The 20,337-nt window shown below is 31.7% G+C and overlaps 1 protein-coding gene across 30 annotated transcripts in view; it reads right to left on the reverse strand.

The window, feature by feature from the left end:
- The window catches only part of dnc (phosphodiesterase dunce), a 1,334,769-nt gene that overhangs the window by 210,696 nt on the left and 1,103,736 nt on the right, over nucleotides 1-20,337 (reverse strand). The window lies entirely within an intron of this gene.

The following is a 20,337-nucleotide window of genomic DNA, read 5'->3' on the forward strand; positions in this document are numbered from 1 at the left end:
CAACTGCTTTTCTAGATCAATTATTTTCATTGAGGAAATTTGAAATTGATTTTTGCGTATAAAAAGCCGCATAAATATTCCTTTCCTAAAAATTAAATTAAAAATTATTCCACAATTTTTCTAAACACTGTTTTTATTAAATTTACCATTTCTATACATTATCTCTAAGAATATTGAAGAAAATCACATAGAAAATATTTTCTTAGTAGAGGGCGTATTAGTAATTTTAATTCAAAACCAGTGCACACTTTATCAAAACGCAGAAATTCTTAAAGAACAGTGCCTCCGCAACTGCATTTTCTACTATAGTTTTATTATATCAATTCGTTTTCGCTTAAAAATAGAGCCTTAAGAAAATTATTCCACCTCAAAGTTCTGACCTAAATAAATATAAAGTGCCGTATGATTAATTAATTATAATTAATTTGTTGATTTGTGGCGTATAGGTAATTTTAATTCCAAACCATTGATGAAATCACGCCCAAACTCAAAGACCATTTCTTTTACAACAAAAAATTTTAAGTAACGATTTTTGATTTAAGTTCCTTTGTGCCTAACCTCACATAGTCAGTACCAGAGGCTTTGATATTAATAAGATAGACCATAAAAACGTGATTTTAAAATAATTGTTACTTTTTATGGGAATAATTACTAATTTATGTACAATTCGGTCTATTTTCGCTTAGGATATTTAAGAAAAATGGATATTTAAAAAAATAACTATTTGTTGCTAAGTGGCGTATAAGTATCTCTTTTTCTCCTAAAAATAAGGCCTAAATAAAATTATTTCACATTAATAATTAATTTCTTGCTAGGTGGCGTATAATTAATTTTAATTCCAAACCATTGCACACCTTATTAAAATCGCCACAACATCAAAGATTTGTTTTTTACATCACAACATGCCAAGTAAAGTTTTTTGATATCAATTCGTGATTGTCAAGAAATTGAGTTTATTGCATATTTGATCAATTCATGCCTTTGGTAATTCGGAATATATCAATTTCTCCTCTAGATAATTTATTTCTTTGAGCAAATTAGGAAATTATTTATACGTATGGGGTGACGTATGAATAATTTTATATATAATTTACTGCACACTTTAACAGCTCGAATGGATTCACACTTTAACAACTTTGGCGAATTCTTACAGTGCAGGTCTTCTGCATCAACATTTGTTAGTAAAGTTTTTTGATATCAATTAAATTTAATCAAATTATTTTTTTCGAGTATGGGACGTATGCTTAATTTTATTTCAATTTTCTTGCACACTGCAACAAATTTCTCAGACTCTAATAGGCTGAGTCGTCCACATAAAACTTTGTTAGAAACAATTATATCCTTTCAAATAATTAAAAATTATTTTCACGGACACGGGTGCGTATGATAAATTTTAATTCAAAAGCTCTGCACACTTGAGCAAATGTCACAGATTCTGAAAGAGTGGTTCGTGTATATCAAACTTTATTAGCGAAGTTTGTTCATATCAATTCGTTTAAGCAAAATAAGGAAGCTCCTTTAGGCACTAAACACGAATACACTAAGCGGGGAGATACTATGTTCCAAATTTTGCTGCCCACCTGAACAGCTCCGGCCAAAATATATAGCTAGGATCATATTTTTACTGGAAATGCAAAACTTTCCGCTATATCAACTATTTTCTTCAAAAAAATTATAAATTAATTTTTGGGAACACCGGGTCGTATGACAATTTTTAATTAAAAATTGTTGCGCACTTGAGCAAACGACACAGATTCTGAAAGTGCAAGTAAAGTGCAATAAACTTAGTTAATAAAGTTTTTTCATATCAATTCGTTTACGCAAAACAAAGATGGTTTCTTTAGCAATAAATAAATTAAAAATTAATCCCTTAGAACAGGATGTCGTATGACGAATTTTAATTAAAAAACGCTGCACACCTGATCGACTGCCACAGATTCTGAAAGAGTGGTTCGTGTACATCAAACTTTATTAGCGAAATTTGTTCATATCAATTCGTTTACGCAAAATAAGGAAGATTTTTTAGGCAATAAACACGAATACACTAAGTGGGAATATAATAAGTTGAAAATTTTGAAATATGTGCTGCCACCAGAACATCTCCGCCTAAAATAAATAGCTTGGACCACATTTTTACTGCATATGCAAACCTTCCCGCTATATTAACTATTTTCTTCAAGAAAATTAGAAAGTAATTTTTTGGGAACACCGGGTCGTATGACTATTTTTAATTAAAAATTGTTGCACACTTGAGCAAACGACACAGATTCTGAAAGTGCAAGTCGAGTGCAATAAACTTAGATGGTAAAGTTCTTTCATATCAATTCGTTTACGCAAAACAAAAATGGTTTCTTTAGCAATAAATAAATTAAAAATGAATCCCCTGGAACAGGATGTCGTATGACGAATTTTAATTAAAAATCGCTGCACACTTGATCGACTGCCACAGAATCTGAAAGAGTAGTTCGTGCGCATCAAACTTTGTTAGTGTAGTTTGTTCATATCAATTCGTTTACGCAAAATAAGGAAGCTCCTTTAGGCCATTAACACGAATACACTAAGTGAGTGGTTAGATACAAAGTCCTAAATATTGAAAAAATTTGCCGCCCACCAGAACATCTCCGTCTAGAATAAATAGCTTGGATTAAATTTTTACTGGAATAGCAAACCTTTCCGCTATATCAACTATTTTCTTAAAAAAAATTATAAATCAATTTTAGGGAACACCGTGTCGTATGACTATTTTTAATTAAAAATTTTTGCACACTTGAGCAAACGACACAGATTCTGAAAGTGCATGTCATGTGCAACAAACTTAGTTAGTAAAGTTTTTTCATATCAATTCGTTTACGCAAAACAAAGATGGTTTCTTAAGCAATAAATAAATTACAAATGAATCTTTTGGAACAGGGTGTCGTATGACTGATGTTAATTAAAAATTGCTGCACACTTGATCGACTGCCACAGATTCTGAAATAGTAGTTCGTGTATATCAAACTTTGTTAGTGATGTTTGTTCATATCAATTCGTTTACGCAAAATAAGGAAGCTTTTTAGGCAATAAACACGTATTCACTAAGTGGGGATATACTAAGTTCTTAATTTTGAAAAATGTGCTGCCCTCCAGAACATCTCCGGCTAAAATAAATAGCTTGGATTATATTTTTACAGGATATGTAAACCTTTCCGCTGTATCAACTATTTTCTTTAAGAAAATTAGAAATTAATTTTTGGGAACACCTGGTCGTATGACTATTTTTAATTAAAAATTGTTGCACACTTGAGTAAACGGCACAGATTCTGACAGTGCAAGTCAAGTGCAATAAACTTAGTAAAGTTTTTTCATATCAATTCGTTTAAGCAAAACAAAGATGGCTTCTTTAGCAATAAATAAATTAAAAATGAATCCCTTGGAACTGGATGTCGTATAACGAATTTTAATTAAAAATCGCTACACACTTGATCGACTGCCACAGATTCTGAAAGAGTAGTTAGTGTACATCAAACTTTGTTAGTGAAGTTTGTTCATATCCATTCGTTTACGCAAAATAAGGAAGCTCCTTTAGGAAATAAACACGAATGCACTAAGTGGGGATATACTAAGTTCTAAATTTTGAAAAATTTGCTGCCCACCAGAACATATTCGGCTAAAATAAATAGCTTGGATTACACTTTTAACTGGATATGCAAACCCTCCCGCTATATCAACTATTTTCTTCAAGAAAATTAGAAATTAATTTTTGGGAACACCGGGTCGTATGACTATTTTTAATTAAAAATTGTTGCACACTTGAGCAAACGACACAGATTCTGAAAGTGCAAGTCGAGTGCAATAAACTTAGATAGTAAAGTTCTTTCATATCAATTCGTTTACGCAAAACAAAAATGGTTTCTTTAGCAATAAATAAATTAAAAATGAATCCCCTGGAACAGGATGTCGTATGACGAATTTTAATTAAAAATCACTGCACACGTGATCGACTGCCAAAGATTCTGAAAGAGTAGTTCGTGTGCATCAAACTCTGTTAGTGAAGTTTTTTCATATCAATTCGTTTATGCAAAATAAGGAAGCTTTTTAGGCAATAAACACGTGTTGACTAAGTGGGAAGATACAAGGACCTAAATTTTGAAAAAAAATTCCTGTCCACCAGAACATCTCCGTCTCAAATAAATAGCTTGGATTATATTTTTACTAGATACGCAAAACATTCCGCTATATCAACTATTTTCTTCAAGAAAATTAGAAATTAATTTTTGGGAACACCGGGTCGTATGACTATTTTTAATTAAAAATTGTTGCACACTTGAGCAAACGACACAGATTCTGAAAGTGCAAGTCATGTGCAACAAACTCAGTTAGTAATGTTTTTTCATATCAATTCGTTTACGCAAAATAAAGAAGGTTTCTTACGCGATAAATAAATTAGTAATGAATTTCTTGGAACAGGTGTCGTATGACTGATGTTAATTAAAGATTGCTGCACACTTGATCGGCTGCCACAGATTCTGAAAGAGTAGTTCGTGTGCATCAAACTTTGTTAGTGAAGTTTGTTCATATCAATTCGTTTACGCAAAATAAGGAAGCTCCTTTAGGCAATAAACACGAATACACTAAGTGGGTGGATATACTAAATTCTAAATTTTGAAAAATTTGCTGCCACCAGAACATATCCGGCTAAAATAAATAGCTTGGAATATATTTTTACTGGATATGCAAACCTTTCCGATATATCAACTATTTTCTTCAAGAAAATTAGAAATTGCTTTTTGGGAACACCGGGTCGTATGACTATTTTTAATTAAAAATTGTTGCACACTTGAGCAAACGACACAGATTCTGAAACTGCAAGTCATGTGCAACGAACTTATTTAGTAAAGTTTTTCCATATCAATTCGTTTACGCAAAACAAAGATGGTTTCTTGAGCAATAAATAAATTACAAATTAATCCCTTGGGACAGGATGTCGTATGACGAATTTTAATTCAAAATCTCTGCACACTTGAGCAAATGTCACAGATTCTGAAAGAGTAGTTCGTGTACATCAAACTTTGTTAGTGAAGTTTGTTCATATCAATTCGTTTACGCAAAATATGGAAGCTCCTTTAGGCAATAAATTTGTATTCACTAAGTGGGGAGATACTAAGTCCTACATTTTGAAAATTTTGGCGGCACACCTGAGCAACTCCGCCCAAAATTAATAGCTAGGATCATATTTTTACTGGAATAGCAAACCTTTCCGCTATATCAACTATTTTCTTAAAGAAAATTATAAATCAATTTTAGGGAACACCGTGTCGTATGACTATTTTTAATTAAAAATTGTTGCACACTTGAGCAAACGACACAGATTCTGAAAGTGCATGTCATGTGCAAAAAACTTATTTAGTAAAGTTTTTTCATATCAATTCGTTTACGCAAAACAAAAATGGTTTCTTTAGCAATAAATAAATTAAAACATAATCCCTTGGGACAGGATGTCGTATGACGAATTTTAATTAAAAATCGCTGCAAACTTGATCGACTGCCACAGATTCTGAAAGAGTAGTTCGTGTACATCAAACTTTAATAGTGAAGTGTGTTCATATCAATTCGTTTACGCAAAATAAAGAAGCTCCTTTAAACACGAATACACTAAGTGGAGAAATACTAACTCCTAAATTTTGAAAAATGTGGCTGCCTACCTGAACATCTCCGGCTAAAATAAATAGCTTGGATTATATTTTTACTGGATACGCAAAACATTCCGCTATATCAACTATTTTCTTCAAGAAAAGAAGAAATTAATTTTTGAGAACACCGGGTCGTATGACTATTTTTAATTATACATTGTTGCACACTTGAGCAAATGCCACAGATTCTGAAAGTGCAAGCCAAGTGCAATAAAATTAGTTAGTAAAGTTTTTTCATATCAATTCGTTTACGCAAAATAAAAAAGGTTTCTTACGCAATAAATAAATTAAAAATTAATCCCTTGGAACAGGATGTCGTATAATGAATTTTAATTAAAAATCGCTGCACACTTGATCAACTACCACAGATTCTGAAATAGTAGTTCGTGTGAATCAAACTTTGTTAGTGAAGTTTGTTCATATCAATTCGTTGACGCAAAATAAGGAAGCTTCTTTAGGCAATAAACACGAATACACTAAGTGGGGATATACAAAGTTCTAAATTTCGAAAAATTTTACAGCCAACTACAACATCTCCGTCTAAAATAAATAGCTTGGATTATATTTTTACTGGATATGCAAACCTTTCCACTATATCAACTGTTTTCTTCACGAAAATTAGAAAAATTAGAAATTGGGAACACGGGGTCGTATGACCATGTTTAATTAAAAATTGTTGCACACTTGAGCAAACGACACAGATTCTGAAAGAGCAAGTCATGAACATGAAATTTTGTTACTAAAGTTTATGCATATCAATTCGTCTACGCAAAATAAATAAGGTTTCTTACGCAATCAATAAATTAGAAATGAATATCTTGGAACAGGTGTCGTATGACTGATTTTAACTAAAAATCGATGCACACTTGATTGACTGCCATACACTGAAAGAATAGTTCACTTGCACCAAATTTTGTTAGTAAAGTTTGTTCGTATCAATTCGTTTCGGTAAAATAAAAAATGTAATGAAAATTTATTCACTACGTAGGAAATACTAAGTCCTACATTTTGAAGGAATTTGGCTGCACACTTTAACAATCCAAGCAAAGATAAGTAGCCTTGACATTATTTTTACGAGATATGCCAACTTCACCGCTAGATCAATTATTTTATTCAGAAACAAATTTTTGGGAACACAAGGTCGTATAATTAATTTTAATTAAAAATTGCTGCACACTTGATCGGCTGCCACAGATTATGAAAGAGTAGCTCGTGTGCATCAAACTTTGTTATTGAAGTTTGTTCATATCAATTCGTTTCCGCAAAATACTAAAGCTTCTTTCACCTTCAAAAACTTATTCACTACCTGGGGAAACTAAGTCCTAAACTTTGCACGAAATTGGTTGAACACATAAACAACCTAAGCAAATATAAATAGCTTGGACCTCCTTTTTACGAGATTGTCAACCTCACCGTTAGATCAATTATTTTATTCAACAAATTTAGAAATAAATTTTTGGGAACACGGGGTCGTATGACTGTTTTTAATTAAAAATGGTTGCACACTTGAGTAAATGCCACAGATTCTGAAAGTCTAAATCATGTGGATCAATTTCTGTTAGTAAAGTTTGTTCATATCAATTCGTTTACGCAAAATAAAAAAAGCTTCTTTACGTAATAACAACTTATTCACTACCTGGGGAGAAACTAAGTCCTACATTTTGCAGGAATTTGGTTGCACACTTAAACAACCTAAGCAAATATAAATAGCTTGGACCTTCTTTTTACGGGATATGCCAACCTCACCGTCAGATCAATTATTTCATTCAATAAAATTATAAATTTATTTATGGGAACACTGGGTCGTATAATTAATTTTAATTAAAAATGGATGCACACTTGAGTAAGTGCAGCAGATTCTGAAAGATTAAATCATGTGCATCAAACGTTGTTAGTAAAGTTTTTTCATATCAATTCGTTTACGCAAAATAATGAGGCTTTTTTAACCAATAAAAACATATTCACTACCTGGGGAAACTAAGTCCTAAATTTTGCAGGAATTTAATTGCACACTTAAACAACCTAAGCAAAGATAAATAGCTTGGACCTTGGATAAATAGCTTGGACCTTCATTTTACGGGGTATGCCAACCTCACCGCTAGATCAATTATTTTATTCAATAAAATTACAAATAATTTTTGGGGAACACGGGGTCGTATGACTATTTTTAATTAAAAATGGTTGCACACTTGAGTAAGTGCAACAGATTCTGAGAGATCAAATCAAATGCATCAAACTATGTTAGTAAAGTTTATTCATATCAATTCGTTTACGCAAAATAATGAAGCTTCTTTACGCAAAAAAAAACTTATTCGCTACATGGGAAAGTACTCAATTTTGAAGGACTTTGGCACTTCAACAACTCAAGCAAGGTAAACAGCTTGGTCCTTTTTTAACTAGATGTGTCAACCTCTACCCAATGTCAATGATTAAAATAAAGTATTATTTCTTTGGGAACATGGGGTCGTATGACTATTTTTAATTAAAAATTGTTGCACACTTGAGTAAATGCCACAGATTCTGAAAGAATAAATCATGAGCATCAAACTTTGTTAGTAAAGTTTATTCATATCAATTCGTTTAAGCAAAATAGTAAGGCTTCTTTAGACAATAAAAATTAAAAATTGTATTTATTTTTGTGGAACAGGTCGTATGATTAATTTCAGTCTCTGAACACTTGATTAAACGCGCCACACACTCTCAAAGAGCAAAGCAGCCACGTTAAATTTTGTTAGTGAAGTTTGTTGATATCAATTTGTTTTCGAAATATATAACTGCTCCTGTGTGGAATATCGAAAAATAGCAAACAGGACCAGCGTTGTTCATAAGGACGATACTTCACACATGATGGATTAAAACAAAAGCATTTACCGTTACCCTTATATATAAATTATTTTCTACGAACATGGGTGCGTATGATTAATTTTAATTACAAATCTTTGCAAACTTGAATAAATCGCACAAATTCGGATAGACCTATACCAAAGTGGATCATCGTTTTTCATAAGGACGATACTTCACACATAATCGAGTAAAGGAAGAGCATTTACCACTACCCTTATATATAAATTATTTTCTACGAACATGGGTAAGTATGATTAATTTTAATTACAAATCTTTGCACACTTGAATAAATCGCACAGATTCGTACAGGGCAAATTATCTGCATCAAACTTTATTAGTAAAGTTTTTTCATATCAATTCGTTTTTTCCACCTACATAGGTCTCTTTATGTGAAGCTACATTTCTAAGACTTTAAAAATACTTCCACAACGACACCTCGTATTCTATTAAATATTCAAATGAGTAAAATGTTAAAAAAATGCCTTAAAGGCTAAAATAAGGACTAAGAAAAATGGCAATAACACAAAGTGACTAAAAAACACAACCCAGAAAGTTACGGAAACGTTTGTGGAACAAGGCTTTTTTGCAAAAAAAAAAAAGAAAATAGGATAAGAAAAAACACCAACTGTGATTATGATGATGAAAATGACGCCAAGAAACTGGCCACCACAAGAATACACAACATTAAGCAATGACATACAAAAGTGAGTGTCATTTAGAACAAAATAAAACTAGAATTAACATAGAAAAACACGTCACAAAATGGTATATTTACCAACACCACCACCACAACAACTAAAACATTTACATATACAAATATATGTCCTACTCTGTGTATACATAGCTGTGGTCAAATGCAACCACAGCGGAATAAAGTTTGGGTTTTTATTTCATAGAAAAAACTATATCCTTGAGTCTCTCTATCCTCTCAAAATTGTCTTAAATGAGTGGTAAAGTGGAAAAAAGCCAACAAAATGCCGTTGGCATTTGCAACTTTGTTAAAATTGCGAAACGGTGAAATTGCACCAGTGGCAGCCATACACGCCAAAACAAAAAAAAAAAAAAAACTTTATATGCGTTGTTATTTGAGTTAATATTTTGCCTAGTTTTAGGGACAAAGAGGGCTTCATTTGTGCTGCCACTGAAAATAAACTAGATACGCTGTAAAGCCACAGAAAATATAAAGTGTGGGACAGAGAAAATAAACCATACAACTTAGTTTACATTTTTAGTTTAGTCGTTTTGTTTTTGTTCTGTATCCCCCTCTCTATTACAAAATTTACTAACAATTACTTTGTTGGCTTGCTAGCCAAAGTAATTTATGATATAAATTTAGTTTTTCATGGTTTAGTTTTTGTTGTTGTTTTAGAAACTTTTTTGGATTTTTTATTTGTGCTGACCAAAGCACGTTTTTAATTTAATATACAAAAATAAATAAATACATATTTTAGGAGTTAAGTAAATGAGAGAATGAGAAGAGAAGTAAAGCAATTAGGGTGAAATATTTAATTTGATAGTTGGAGGAAAATAATATAAAATTTCTTTCAAGCAGCAAAAGGAGTTAGGAGGAATTGATTTTATTAAACCTCATGGGAGATCAAAGTTTTAAATTTTGAAGGAATTTGCCTGCACACTTGAACAACTCAAGCAAAGATAGGTAGTTTAGACGTTCTTCTTACTGGATATGCCAATCTCTTCGCTATATCAATTGTTTCCTTCAATAAAATAAGAAATTAATTTTTGGGTTCACGAGGTCGTATGACTATTTTTAATTAAAAATTGCTGCACACTTGAACAGGTGCCACATATTCTGAAAGGCCAAATCCTCTGCACCCAACTTTGTTAGTAAAGTTTTTCCATATCAATTCGTTTAAGCAAAATAAAGAAGGTTTTTTATGCAATAAATAAATAGGAAAATGGATCTCTTGGAACAGGGTGTCGTATGACTAATTTCAATTAAAAATTGCTGCACACTTGAGGAAACGACACAGATTCTGAAAGAGCAAGTTGGATGCACATAACTTCGTAAGTAAAAATTTTTCATGCCAACTCGTTCACGCATAAAAATTCTTTACGCCATATGAACTTATTCACTACGTGAGAAATTCTAAGTCCTACATTTTGAGGAATTTGACTGCACACTAGAACAACTCAAGCAAAGATAAATAGCTTAGACCCTCTTCTTACTGGATATGCCAACCTTCTCGCTATATCAATTGTTTTCTTCAATAAAATAAGAAATTAATTTTTGGGTTCACGAGGTCGTATGACTATTTTTAATTAAAAATTGCTGCACACTTGAACAGGTGCCACATATTCTGAAAGGCCAAATCCTCTGCACCCAACTTTGTTAGTAAAGTTTTTCCATATCAATTCGTTTAAGCAAAATAAAGAAGGTTTTTTATGCAATAAATAAATAGGAAAATGGATCTCTTGGAACAGGGTGTCGTATGACTAATTTTAATTAAAAATTGCTGCACACTTGAGGAAACGACAGAGATTCTGAAAGAGCAAGTTGGATGCTCATAACTTCGTTAGTAAAATTTTTTCATGCCAAATCGTTCACGCATAAAAATTCTTTACGCCATATGAACTTATTCACTACGTGAGAAATTCTAAGTCCTACATTTTGAGGAATTTGACTGCACACTAGAACAACTCAAGCAAATATAAATAGCTTAGACCTTCTTCATACTGGATATGCCAATCCCTTCGCTATATCAATTGTTTTCTTGAATAAAATAAGAAATTAATATTTGGGAACACGGGATCGTATGACTATTTTTAATTAAAAATTTCTGTACACTTCAGCAGATGCCACATATTCTGTACGGCCAAATCCTCTGCGCCCAACTTTGTTAGTAAAGGTTTTTCATATCAATTCGTTTAAGCAAAATAAAGAAGGTTTTTTATGCAATAAATAAATCAGAAATGAATCTCTAGCAACAGGGGTCGTATGACTGACTTTAAATAAAAGCCTCTGCACACTTGCGCAAATACTACATATTCTGAAAGAGTAGTTCAATTACACCAAACCTTGTTAGTAAAGTGTGTTCCTATCAATTCATTTACGCCAAATAATGAAGCTTCTTTACGCAGTACATACATATTCACCTCGTGGGAGATCCAAGTCTTAAATTTTGAAATAATTTGTCTACAAACTTGAACAACTCAAGCACAGATAAATAGCTCAGACCTTCTACTTACTGTATGTGTCAAACTCTTCGCTATATCAATTGTTTTCTTCAATAAAATAAGAAATTAATATTTGGGAACTCGGGGCTGAATGACTATTTTTAATTAAAAACTGGTGCACACTTGAACATATGTCACATATTCTGAAAGGTCAAATCCTCAGCACCCAACTATGTTAGTAAAGTTTTTCCATATCAATTCGTTTAAGCAAAATAAAGAGCTGTAAAATAGAAATGAATCTCTAGGAAAAGGGGTCGTATGATTGACTTTAATTAAAAACCTCTGCACACTTGAGCAAATGCCATGCATTCTGAAAGAGTACTTCACTTACACCAAACTTTGTTAGTAAAGTTTGTTCCTATCAATTCATTTACGCCAAATAATGAAGCTTCTTTACGCAGTAGATACATATTCACCTCGTGGGAGATCAAAGTATTAAATTTTGAAGGAATTTGCCTGCACACTTGAACAACTCACGCAAATATAAATAGCTTAGACCTTCTTCTTACTGGATATGCCAACCTTCTCGCTATATCAATTGTTTTCTTCAATAAAATAAGAAATTAATATTTGGGTACACGGGGTCGTATGACTATTTTTAATTACAAATTCATGCAAACTTGAACAGATGCCACATATTCTGAACGGCCAAATCCTCTGCACCCAACTTTATTAGTAAAGTTTTTCCATATCAATTCGTTTAGGCAAAATAAAAAAGGTGTTTTACGCAGTAAATAAATTAGAAATTAATCTCTTGGAACAGGGTTTCGTATGACTAATTTCAATTAAATATTGCAGCACACTTGAGCAAATGACATAGATTCTGAAAGAGCAAGTCTTGTGCATCAAACTTCGTTATTCCCATTTGTTCATATCAATTCGTTTACGCATAACAATTCTTTACGCCATATAAACTTTCCCACTACGTGAGAAATTCTAAGTCCTACATTTTGAGGAATTTGACTGCACACTAGAACAACTCAAGCAAAGATAAATAGCTTAGACCTTTCCCTTACTGGATATACCAACCTCTTCGCTATATCAATTGTTTTCTTCAATAGAATAAGAAATTAATATTTGGGTACATGGGGTCGTATGACTATTTTTAATTTAAAATTGCTGCACACTTGAGCAAATGCGACATTTTCTGAAAGGCCTAATCCTCTGCAACCAACTTTGTTAGTAAAGTTTTTCCATATCAATTCGTTTAAGCGAAATAAAGACGGTATTTTATGCAATAAATAAATCGGAAATTAATCTCTTGGAACAGGGTGTCGTATGATTAATTTTAATTAAAAATTGCAGCACACGTGAGCAAACGACACAGATTCTGAAAGAGCAAGTCTTGTGCATCAAACCTCGTTAGTGACATTTTTTCATATCCATTCATTTACGCATAACAATTCTTTACGCCATATGAACTTATTCACTACGTGGGAAATTCTAAGTCCTACATTTTGAGAAATTTGTCTGCACACTTCAACAACTCAAGCAAACATAAAAAGCTTAGACCTTCTTTTTACTGGATATACAAAGCTCTTCGCGAGATCAATTATTTTCTTCAATAAAATAAGAAATTATTTTTTGGAACACGGGGTCGTATGATTATTTTAAATACAAATTGATGCACACTTGAACAACTTCCATACATTCTGAAAGGTAAAATCCTCTCTAACCGACTTTGCTAGTAAATTTTTTCATACCAATTCGTTTACGCAAAATAATTAAGTTTTTTTAAGTAATAAAAATTAAAAAAAGAACTGAATTATGCTTTATGAACACGGGGTCGTATGATCAATTTTATTTAAAAGCCTCTGCACACTTGAGCAACTGTCGCAGATTCTTAAAGTCCATGTCCTCTGCATCCAACTTTTTTAGTAAGGGTTTTTCATATCAATTCGTTTACGCAAAATAATGAAGACTTACAAAGTAAACATTTAAAAAAATGAATTAATTGTTAGGAACATGGGATCGTATGATTAATTTTTTTGACACCTATGCACATTTGGGTAAATGTCGCGGATCCAGAAAGAGCAAATCGTGTGCATCAAACTCTGATAGTAAAGTTTGTTCGTATCAATTCGTTTGGGCCAAATAAAGAAGTTTCTTTACGCAATCAACACTTATTTACTACTTAAGAAATAATTTAGGACTAATTTAGAAGGAATTTGTCTGCACACTTGAAGAACTCAAGCAAACATAGATAGCTTAGACCTTCTTCTAACTGGGTATGTCAACCTCTCTGCTTGATCAATTATTTTCTTGAATAAAATTATACATTATTTTTTGAGAACACACGGTCGTATGACTATTTTTATTAAAAAATTGTTGCACACTTGATCAAGTGCCACAGATTCAGAGAGAGCAGATCATGCGTTACAAACTATGTTAGTAAAGTTTTTTGATATCAATTCGTTTATGAGAAATAATGAAGCTTCTTTGCTCGATACATATTAAAAAATAACTGAATTATACAATACAAATTAAAAAATAACTGAATTATTTTTAGGAACTAGGGGTCGTATGACTATTATTAATTGAAAACCGTTGCACACTTGAGCAAGTGCCACAGGTTCTGAAATAGCGCATCATGCGTAACAAACTTTGTTAGTAAAGTTTTTTGATATCAATTCGTTTACGCAAAATAGTGAAGCTTCTTTGCTCGCTAAAAATTAAAAAATTAACTGAATTATTTTTTAGGAACTTGGGGTCGTATGACTATTATTAATTAAAAATCATTGCACACTTGATCAGGTGCCCAAGAGTCTGAAAGAGCGCATCATGCGTAACAAATTTGTTAGTTAAGTTTTTCCATATCAATTCGTTTACGCAAAATACATAGGTTTTTTTGTGCAATAAAATTTAAACAGGAACTGAATTATTTTTTAGGAACTCGGGGTCGTATGACTATCATTAATTTAAAATAGTTGCACACTTGGTCAAGGGCCACATAGTCTGAAAGAGCACATCATGCGTAACAAACTTTGTTAGTAAAGTTTTTTGATATCAATTCGTTTACGCAAAATAATGAAGCTTCTTTGCTCGATAAAAATTAAAAAATAACTGAATTATTCTTTTGGGAACTCGGGGTCGTATGACTATTATTAATTAAAAATCGTTGCACACTTGATCGAGTGCCACAGATTCTGAATGAGCGCATCATGTGTAACAAACTTTGTTAGTAAAGTTTTTTGATATCAATTCGTTTACGCAAAATAATGAAATGTCTTTGCTCAATACAAATTAAAAAAGAACTGAATTATTTTTTTCGGAACTCGGGGTCGTATGGCTATTATTATTTACAAATCGTTGCACACTTGATCAAGTGCCACAGATTCTGAGAGAGCAAATCATGCGAAACAAACATTGTTCCTAATGTTTTGTCATATCAATTCGTTTACGCAAAATAATGAAGCTTCTTTGCTCGATAAAAATTATAAAAGAACTGAATTATTTTTTAGGAACTAGGGGTCGTATGACTATTATTAATTAAAAATCGTTGCACACTTGATCAAGTGCCATAGATTCTGAATGAGCGCATCATGCGTAACAAACTTTGTTAGTAAAGTTTTTTGATATCAATTCGGTTTCACAAAATAAATAAGCCTCTTCGCGAAATAATTTTTTTTTTTTTAGGAACTCGGGGTCGTATGACTATTATTAATTAAAAATCGTTGCACACTTCATCAAGTGCCACAGAGTCTGAATGAGCGCAGCATGCGTAATAAACTTTGTTAGTAAAGTTTTTTGATATTAATTCGTTTACGCAAAATAATGAAGTTTCTTTGCTCAATAAAAATTAAAAAAGAACTGTATTATTTTTTTCGGAACTCGGGGTCGTATGACTATTTTTAATTAAAAATCGTTGCACACTTGATCAAGTGCCACCGATTTTGAAAGGCCATGACCTCTGCATCAAATTTTGTTAGTAAAGTTTCGTTAGTAAAGTTTCATATCAATTCGTTTGCGCAATGTAAAGCAACTTCTTTTGGAGGACTTTTTGAAACTCGATCTCATGCTATAACCAAACCATTAACATGAATCTCTACTACATATACATAGTATATGTAATATGTCAATGAACTGAGGAAAATCGACAACACCTAACGAAGAAGGGGAATTAGCTTCATCTCTGAAATCCTTTTGCCTGCAGTAATTTTACAAAAACAGCAAATCATTTTTTACCCCCCTATACATAATTAAATCAACATAGCCTTGGTATACTTTTAGGCACATGGAAGAGCAATTATTTCCAAGAAAATGTTTAAATTGTCCCTAAGGGACTATAAATAAAATTGGCAGTGGTTTATACATTTCTTTTAGGGATGAAAATGGGAAATGTTTCGCACTCCCACTAGAAATCTATGTAAATTATCAATAACGATTTGTGGATAAATAACATATTTACAATTTTATAAAATAACTTCTAAATTTCTGAAAAAATTTACTTCTAAACCAATTGAAAGAGAAGCCCCCGTTATATGTCAATATGTTGTCACTATAAATGGGAATAAATTCCCAAAAGGAATAATGTCTATATTTACCCAAATTGACCTTAGTTGACCTTTTTGGCATTGTGTAAAGCATTTTTGTTGCTGTGGTAATATTTATCCATTTGAAAAGTTCACTTTTTTATTACCCCCCAAAGACGTGGAGTGGCCACTCAATGGTGAAAAGGTTTTATGCAAATTGCATGAAAGACAATTTTAAATTTTCACTTTAGGCAAAAAAAAAGAGGTAAGAAAGTTTGACAATTTCACCCTCTGTCAACCAAGTTTCCATTTAACAACCCAAGCGCTTAAAAATAATTTATGATTAAGTCGTCTACTGCCTTCGTTTCTGTGTTAGGAAAGTTCCGTTGCCGCTTTTCTATTTAGAGGGTTATTCATAGCAGCCTTAAAATATGCATCACTATTTTCAAATGGAATACTTAATGAGTTGGAGGACAGAAATAGATTTTTGAGGAATAAATAAATATTTAAAATGGTAATCGATGAAAGTTTTTTTCTGCCTTTCTTACGCTGGCACGAGAAGAAGGACTAAAAAGTTGTCAAAATTTAGGAAAAAATATACAGTAAGATTTGTCTTACATACATTTAGGTGTTACATAATAATTATAAATTTTAGGCATATTTTTAGAAGGTTGTAATTTGCAATGCTTTGAAAAATATTTGAAAAAAAAGAAAATAAATGTATAGTTGCTTCTGAAACCGATCATGGCCCTATGGACTAGGTTATTGTATTAGCATAAATAAAATTAATAAATAAATAAATAAATAGAAATAAAAATAAATAAATATTTGAATCAAGAAAAATTGTATAATTGATCTCCCACGACTTTCTGAAGCTTTTAAATGTAAAAAAAATAATGACAAAACATTTAAATTTGTAATGGTTATAAAACTCCTAAAAGTATGTAAGAGAAAATTCATTAATGATTTTTTCTCAACATTTGTATATACTTTTTCGATTTACTGGCATAATAGGTTCTGAAACATACCTTCTATTCATATAAATTTGTAAAAGTATGTAAGAGAAAATTCATCAATGATTTTTTTCTCAACATCTGGAACATACCTTCTATTCAGTGATACGAAATGATTATAAAAATCATGAAACAAAACTTATTCATATGGATATTTCTCTTGCATACTTTAAGGAGTTTTTTTCAACAAATTAAATAATTAATTTATATTTTACTTTGTGTTATTTACAAAGTTTTTCATACTCGTGAGTTTTTTGGTTTAATTAACAACTTACTTTTTTACCTTAATTAAACCTTTGTTTAACATTTCATAGATTTCGCAAAAAAAGTTTATTGATAAGGAATGAAGGGTGGCTTCACTTTGATTTAATATAAAATGTCAATTAAAAGTTTTTATTTTTATTTTGTTCGACAGTTTTTGGTTACTTTGTTCCGGTATGGCAATTGATTGCCATGAAAATTGAAATGTCAAACACGGAAAGGTCATTATGATAGAGAGGAATAGCTGAAATTTGCATACTTTTAGGGTTCAACGGATAGCAGAAGTATGCCACAATGAAGTTTGAATAAATATTTTTATTAATTGGAACCTCTAAAGTAAGTGTAAAGCAGTCCCCCTGCTATCACCCACATAATTTAAAAATTCCACCAATTCTGGCTCCTCAAAGTATTCTTCTCTCTCTGATTCTAATAAGCGAAATCTTATTCCACTTAGAAAACTACATCAAATAATATTTAAATTTATAAAATCCACCAAAAATTCCCATTATTTATTTATGTCAACACAAACAAAACTCCAGAAAAAACATTGTCTATTTTTAAGATGACAAATTTTGTTCTATTGCCTTTTTTAGGATGACTGACCTAACTTTTGCATTAAGGCATAATATTGCAAGTGATATTAAGATTTATGTGCAATAAATTTATTCAAAATTCCATTCACGTACAGTATTCTCTCATGGTTTGGATATCAACAAATTTAGGAATTTTATTCTAGTAGCAGTCTTTCTGCTTTCCGCATATTAATTTGCATCTCTAACGGAAAGAAGTTAACAAGTAACTCTCAAAGAGAGTGATAAACCATAAACTAGAAAAATATGTATTTATTTCTTTATGGAAATTAAATCCACTTCTAGACCATTACAACATGCATCCATCACACGTAAAAATGCTTTAGAGCAACTTTGAATGCGAATATCAACAATATTTTGGGGGGTTCCAGGAAAAAATTCGAAACACGTAACTCACTGTTTTTTATTTTGTTTAGTTAAAGTGGGAAATATAAACAGGGAATCTTTCCTAGAATTTACTTTAATTTCTTTGAAGAATAAAAAATGTGTTCTGTTTTTCTCCATGCCTTCCTAAAACTTACACAATAATAAACAAAATTGGAAATATCTATAGAAGGAGGTATTTATGCATAGGACCTACGCTGTTATGTGAACGAGAAACAAAATATGTATATAAAAGAATTTGGGCTGTAAGTGACTGCTAATTTAGATCGATGACTGTTCAACAATGTCTAGGGGAATGTGGGGAAAATTTTTATAATTTACCAAAAGGTTAATTATATTTTCCGAAATTGTAATTTTTGGAAAATCATAATGGAAGATTCCAGAAGTTCCAAAAGATTACAAATATTGTGCTTCTTTATGTGTAATTAACGCCATCTATACTTCACTAGTGACACTTGAGGATCACTTTAACTTATGGAAATGAACGTCATCTTTACTTCATCATCGACATCATTACTAGGGAAAGGGATGGTTGTCTAAGAAGACTGTCACTGGATGCAACATGAAGTAAAAAAATATAATCATTGATAACTTCGAAACGAGTTGAGATTTTTTAACAATTCAAAATATAATTTTGTAGGCTGAAAACTTGTCTTTAAGATGGCATAGAAAAATATTTCATTTACAGTACCGTTATACTAAAAGTTTACAGGAAAAAAATTTCATTTTTAAATTGAGCATTGAAAATGATGCACCACAATAATCGATTAATAATCTCCAAATTGTTGGCTTTTTACGCCATCTTAGTAATCAGAATGGTAGAATAATTGGTTCCCTATCGTTTTCAGTAGTTTTGTTATTGAGTCCGACAGAAGGAATGATGTTCCTGACGTAATTTTGGCATGATCGTAGTTAGTGTCCCCTTTTAGGCAACTTGGCTAGAAATTTCTAGTTTTTGAAGGTATTTTCAAAAAAATGAATATGAAAAAATCATGAACGGTTATGTCTAGAGTACGTACAAACAATTTTCCGATATATGGAAAGTATCAGCTTTATTATACTAGTCTTTAACGACAGTGTCCTGATAAAGGAAAAATAGGGTATAGAACAGCGCCACCTATACTTAATGTTTAATTATGGCACTGGACAAAAAGGTATTTGGCTGAACTAGATTTGCAGGGTATATCATTAATTTTTACGTACAAACAATTTTCCGATATATGGAAAATCCTGTATCAGTCAGACTTGCCCTATATTAGACTAGTCTTTAACGGCATTGTCCTGATAAAGGAACAAGTGAGAAAAGGTTATAGTCGGTACGGGGCCGACTATGTGATACCCTACACCACTACCTCTGTGCATAATGTTTTCACTCGAAAATATTTCTTTTAGGGAGATACGAAAGTTTTCACCTACCTGGCTTTTATACCAAATGACTTAAGGCGAACTGAACCAAAATAATTAATATTGAATTTTATATTTGACTACTTCGGCATCACCAACATCAATAGGCTTCTATATCTGTGAAAAAATTTCGTGATGATTCGATCAAAATTCCGACCTGTAGTGTGATTGCAGAGAAAAGGATGCATTGCCGACTATTGCGATATCTCTATTATTTGACCACCTACGCCAACTTACTTTGCATAATTTTAAATATGCGATTTTCTACTTTCTTAGTCAGGCTTTGCTCTTGGAAAGTCCCCAACCAAAGCTGTGATAATCGTCATTATAATTAAAATCGCAAAAATGAAATTTTGGGTTTTATTTGCTACTATTGTGATATCTTCGTTGTTTGTTCACCTACGAGAACCTCTTTTATATCACTAGATAGGTGATATTTTCTACTTTTATTGTCAGGTCTTGTTTTTGGTATACCACATATAGAAGCTGAGATATTCGCTTTGGA

Source organism: Musca autumnalis, unplaced genomic scaffold, assembly GCF_047663935.1.
Source record: "Musca autumnalis isolate F117 unplaced genomic scaffold, ASM4766393v1 scaffold_3, whole genome shotgun sequence".
Taxonomy (NCBI): Eukaryota; Metazoa; Arthropoda; class Insecta; order Diptera; family Muscidae; genus Musca; species Musca autumnalis.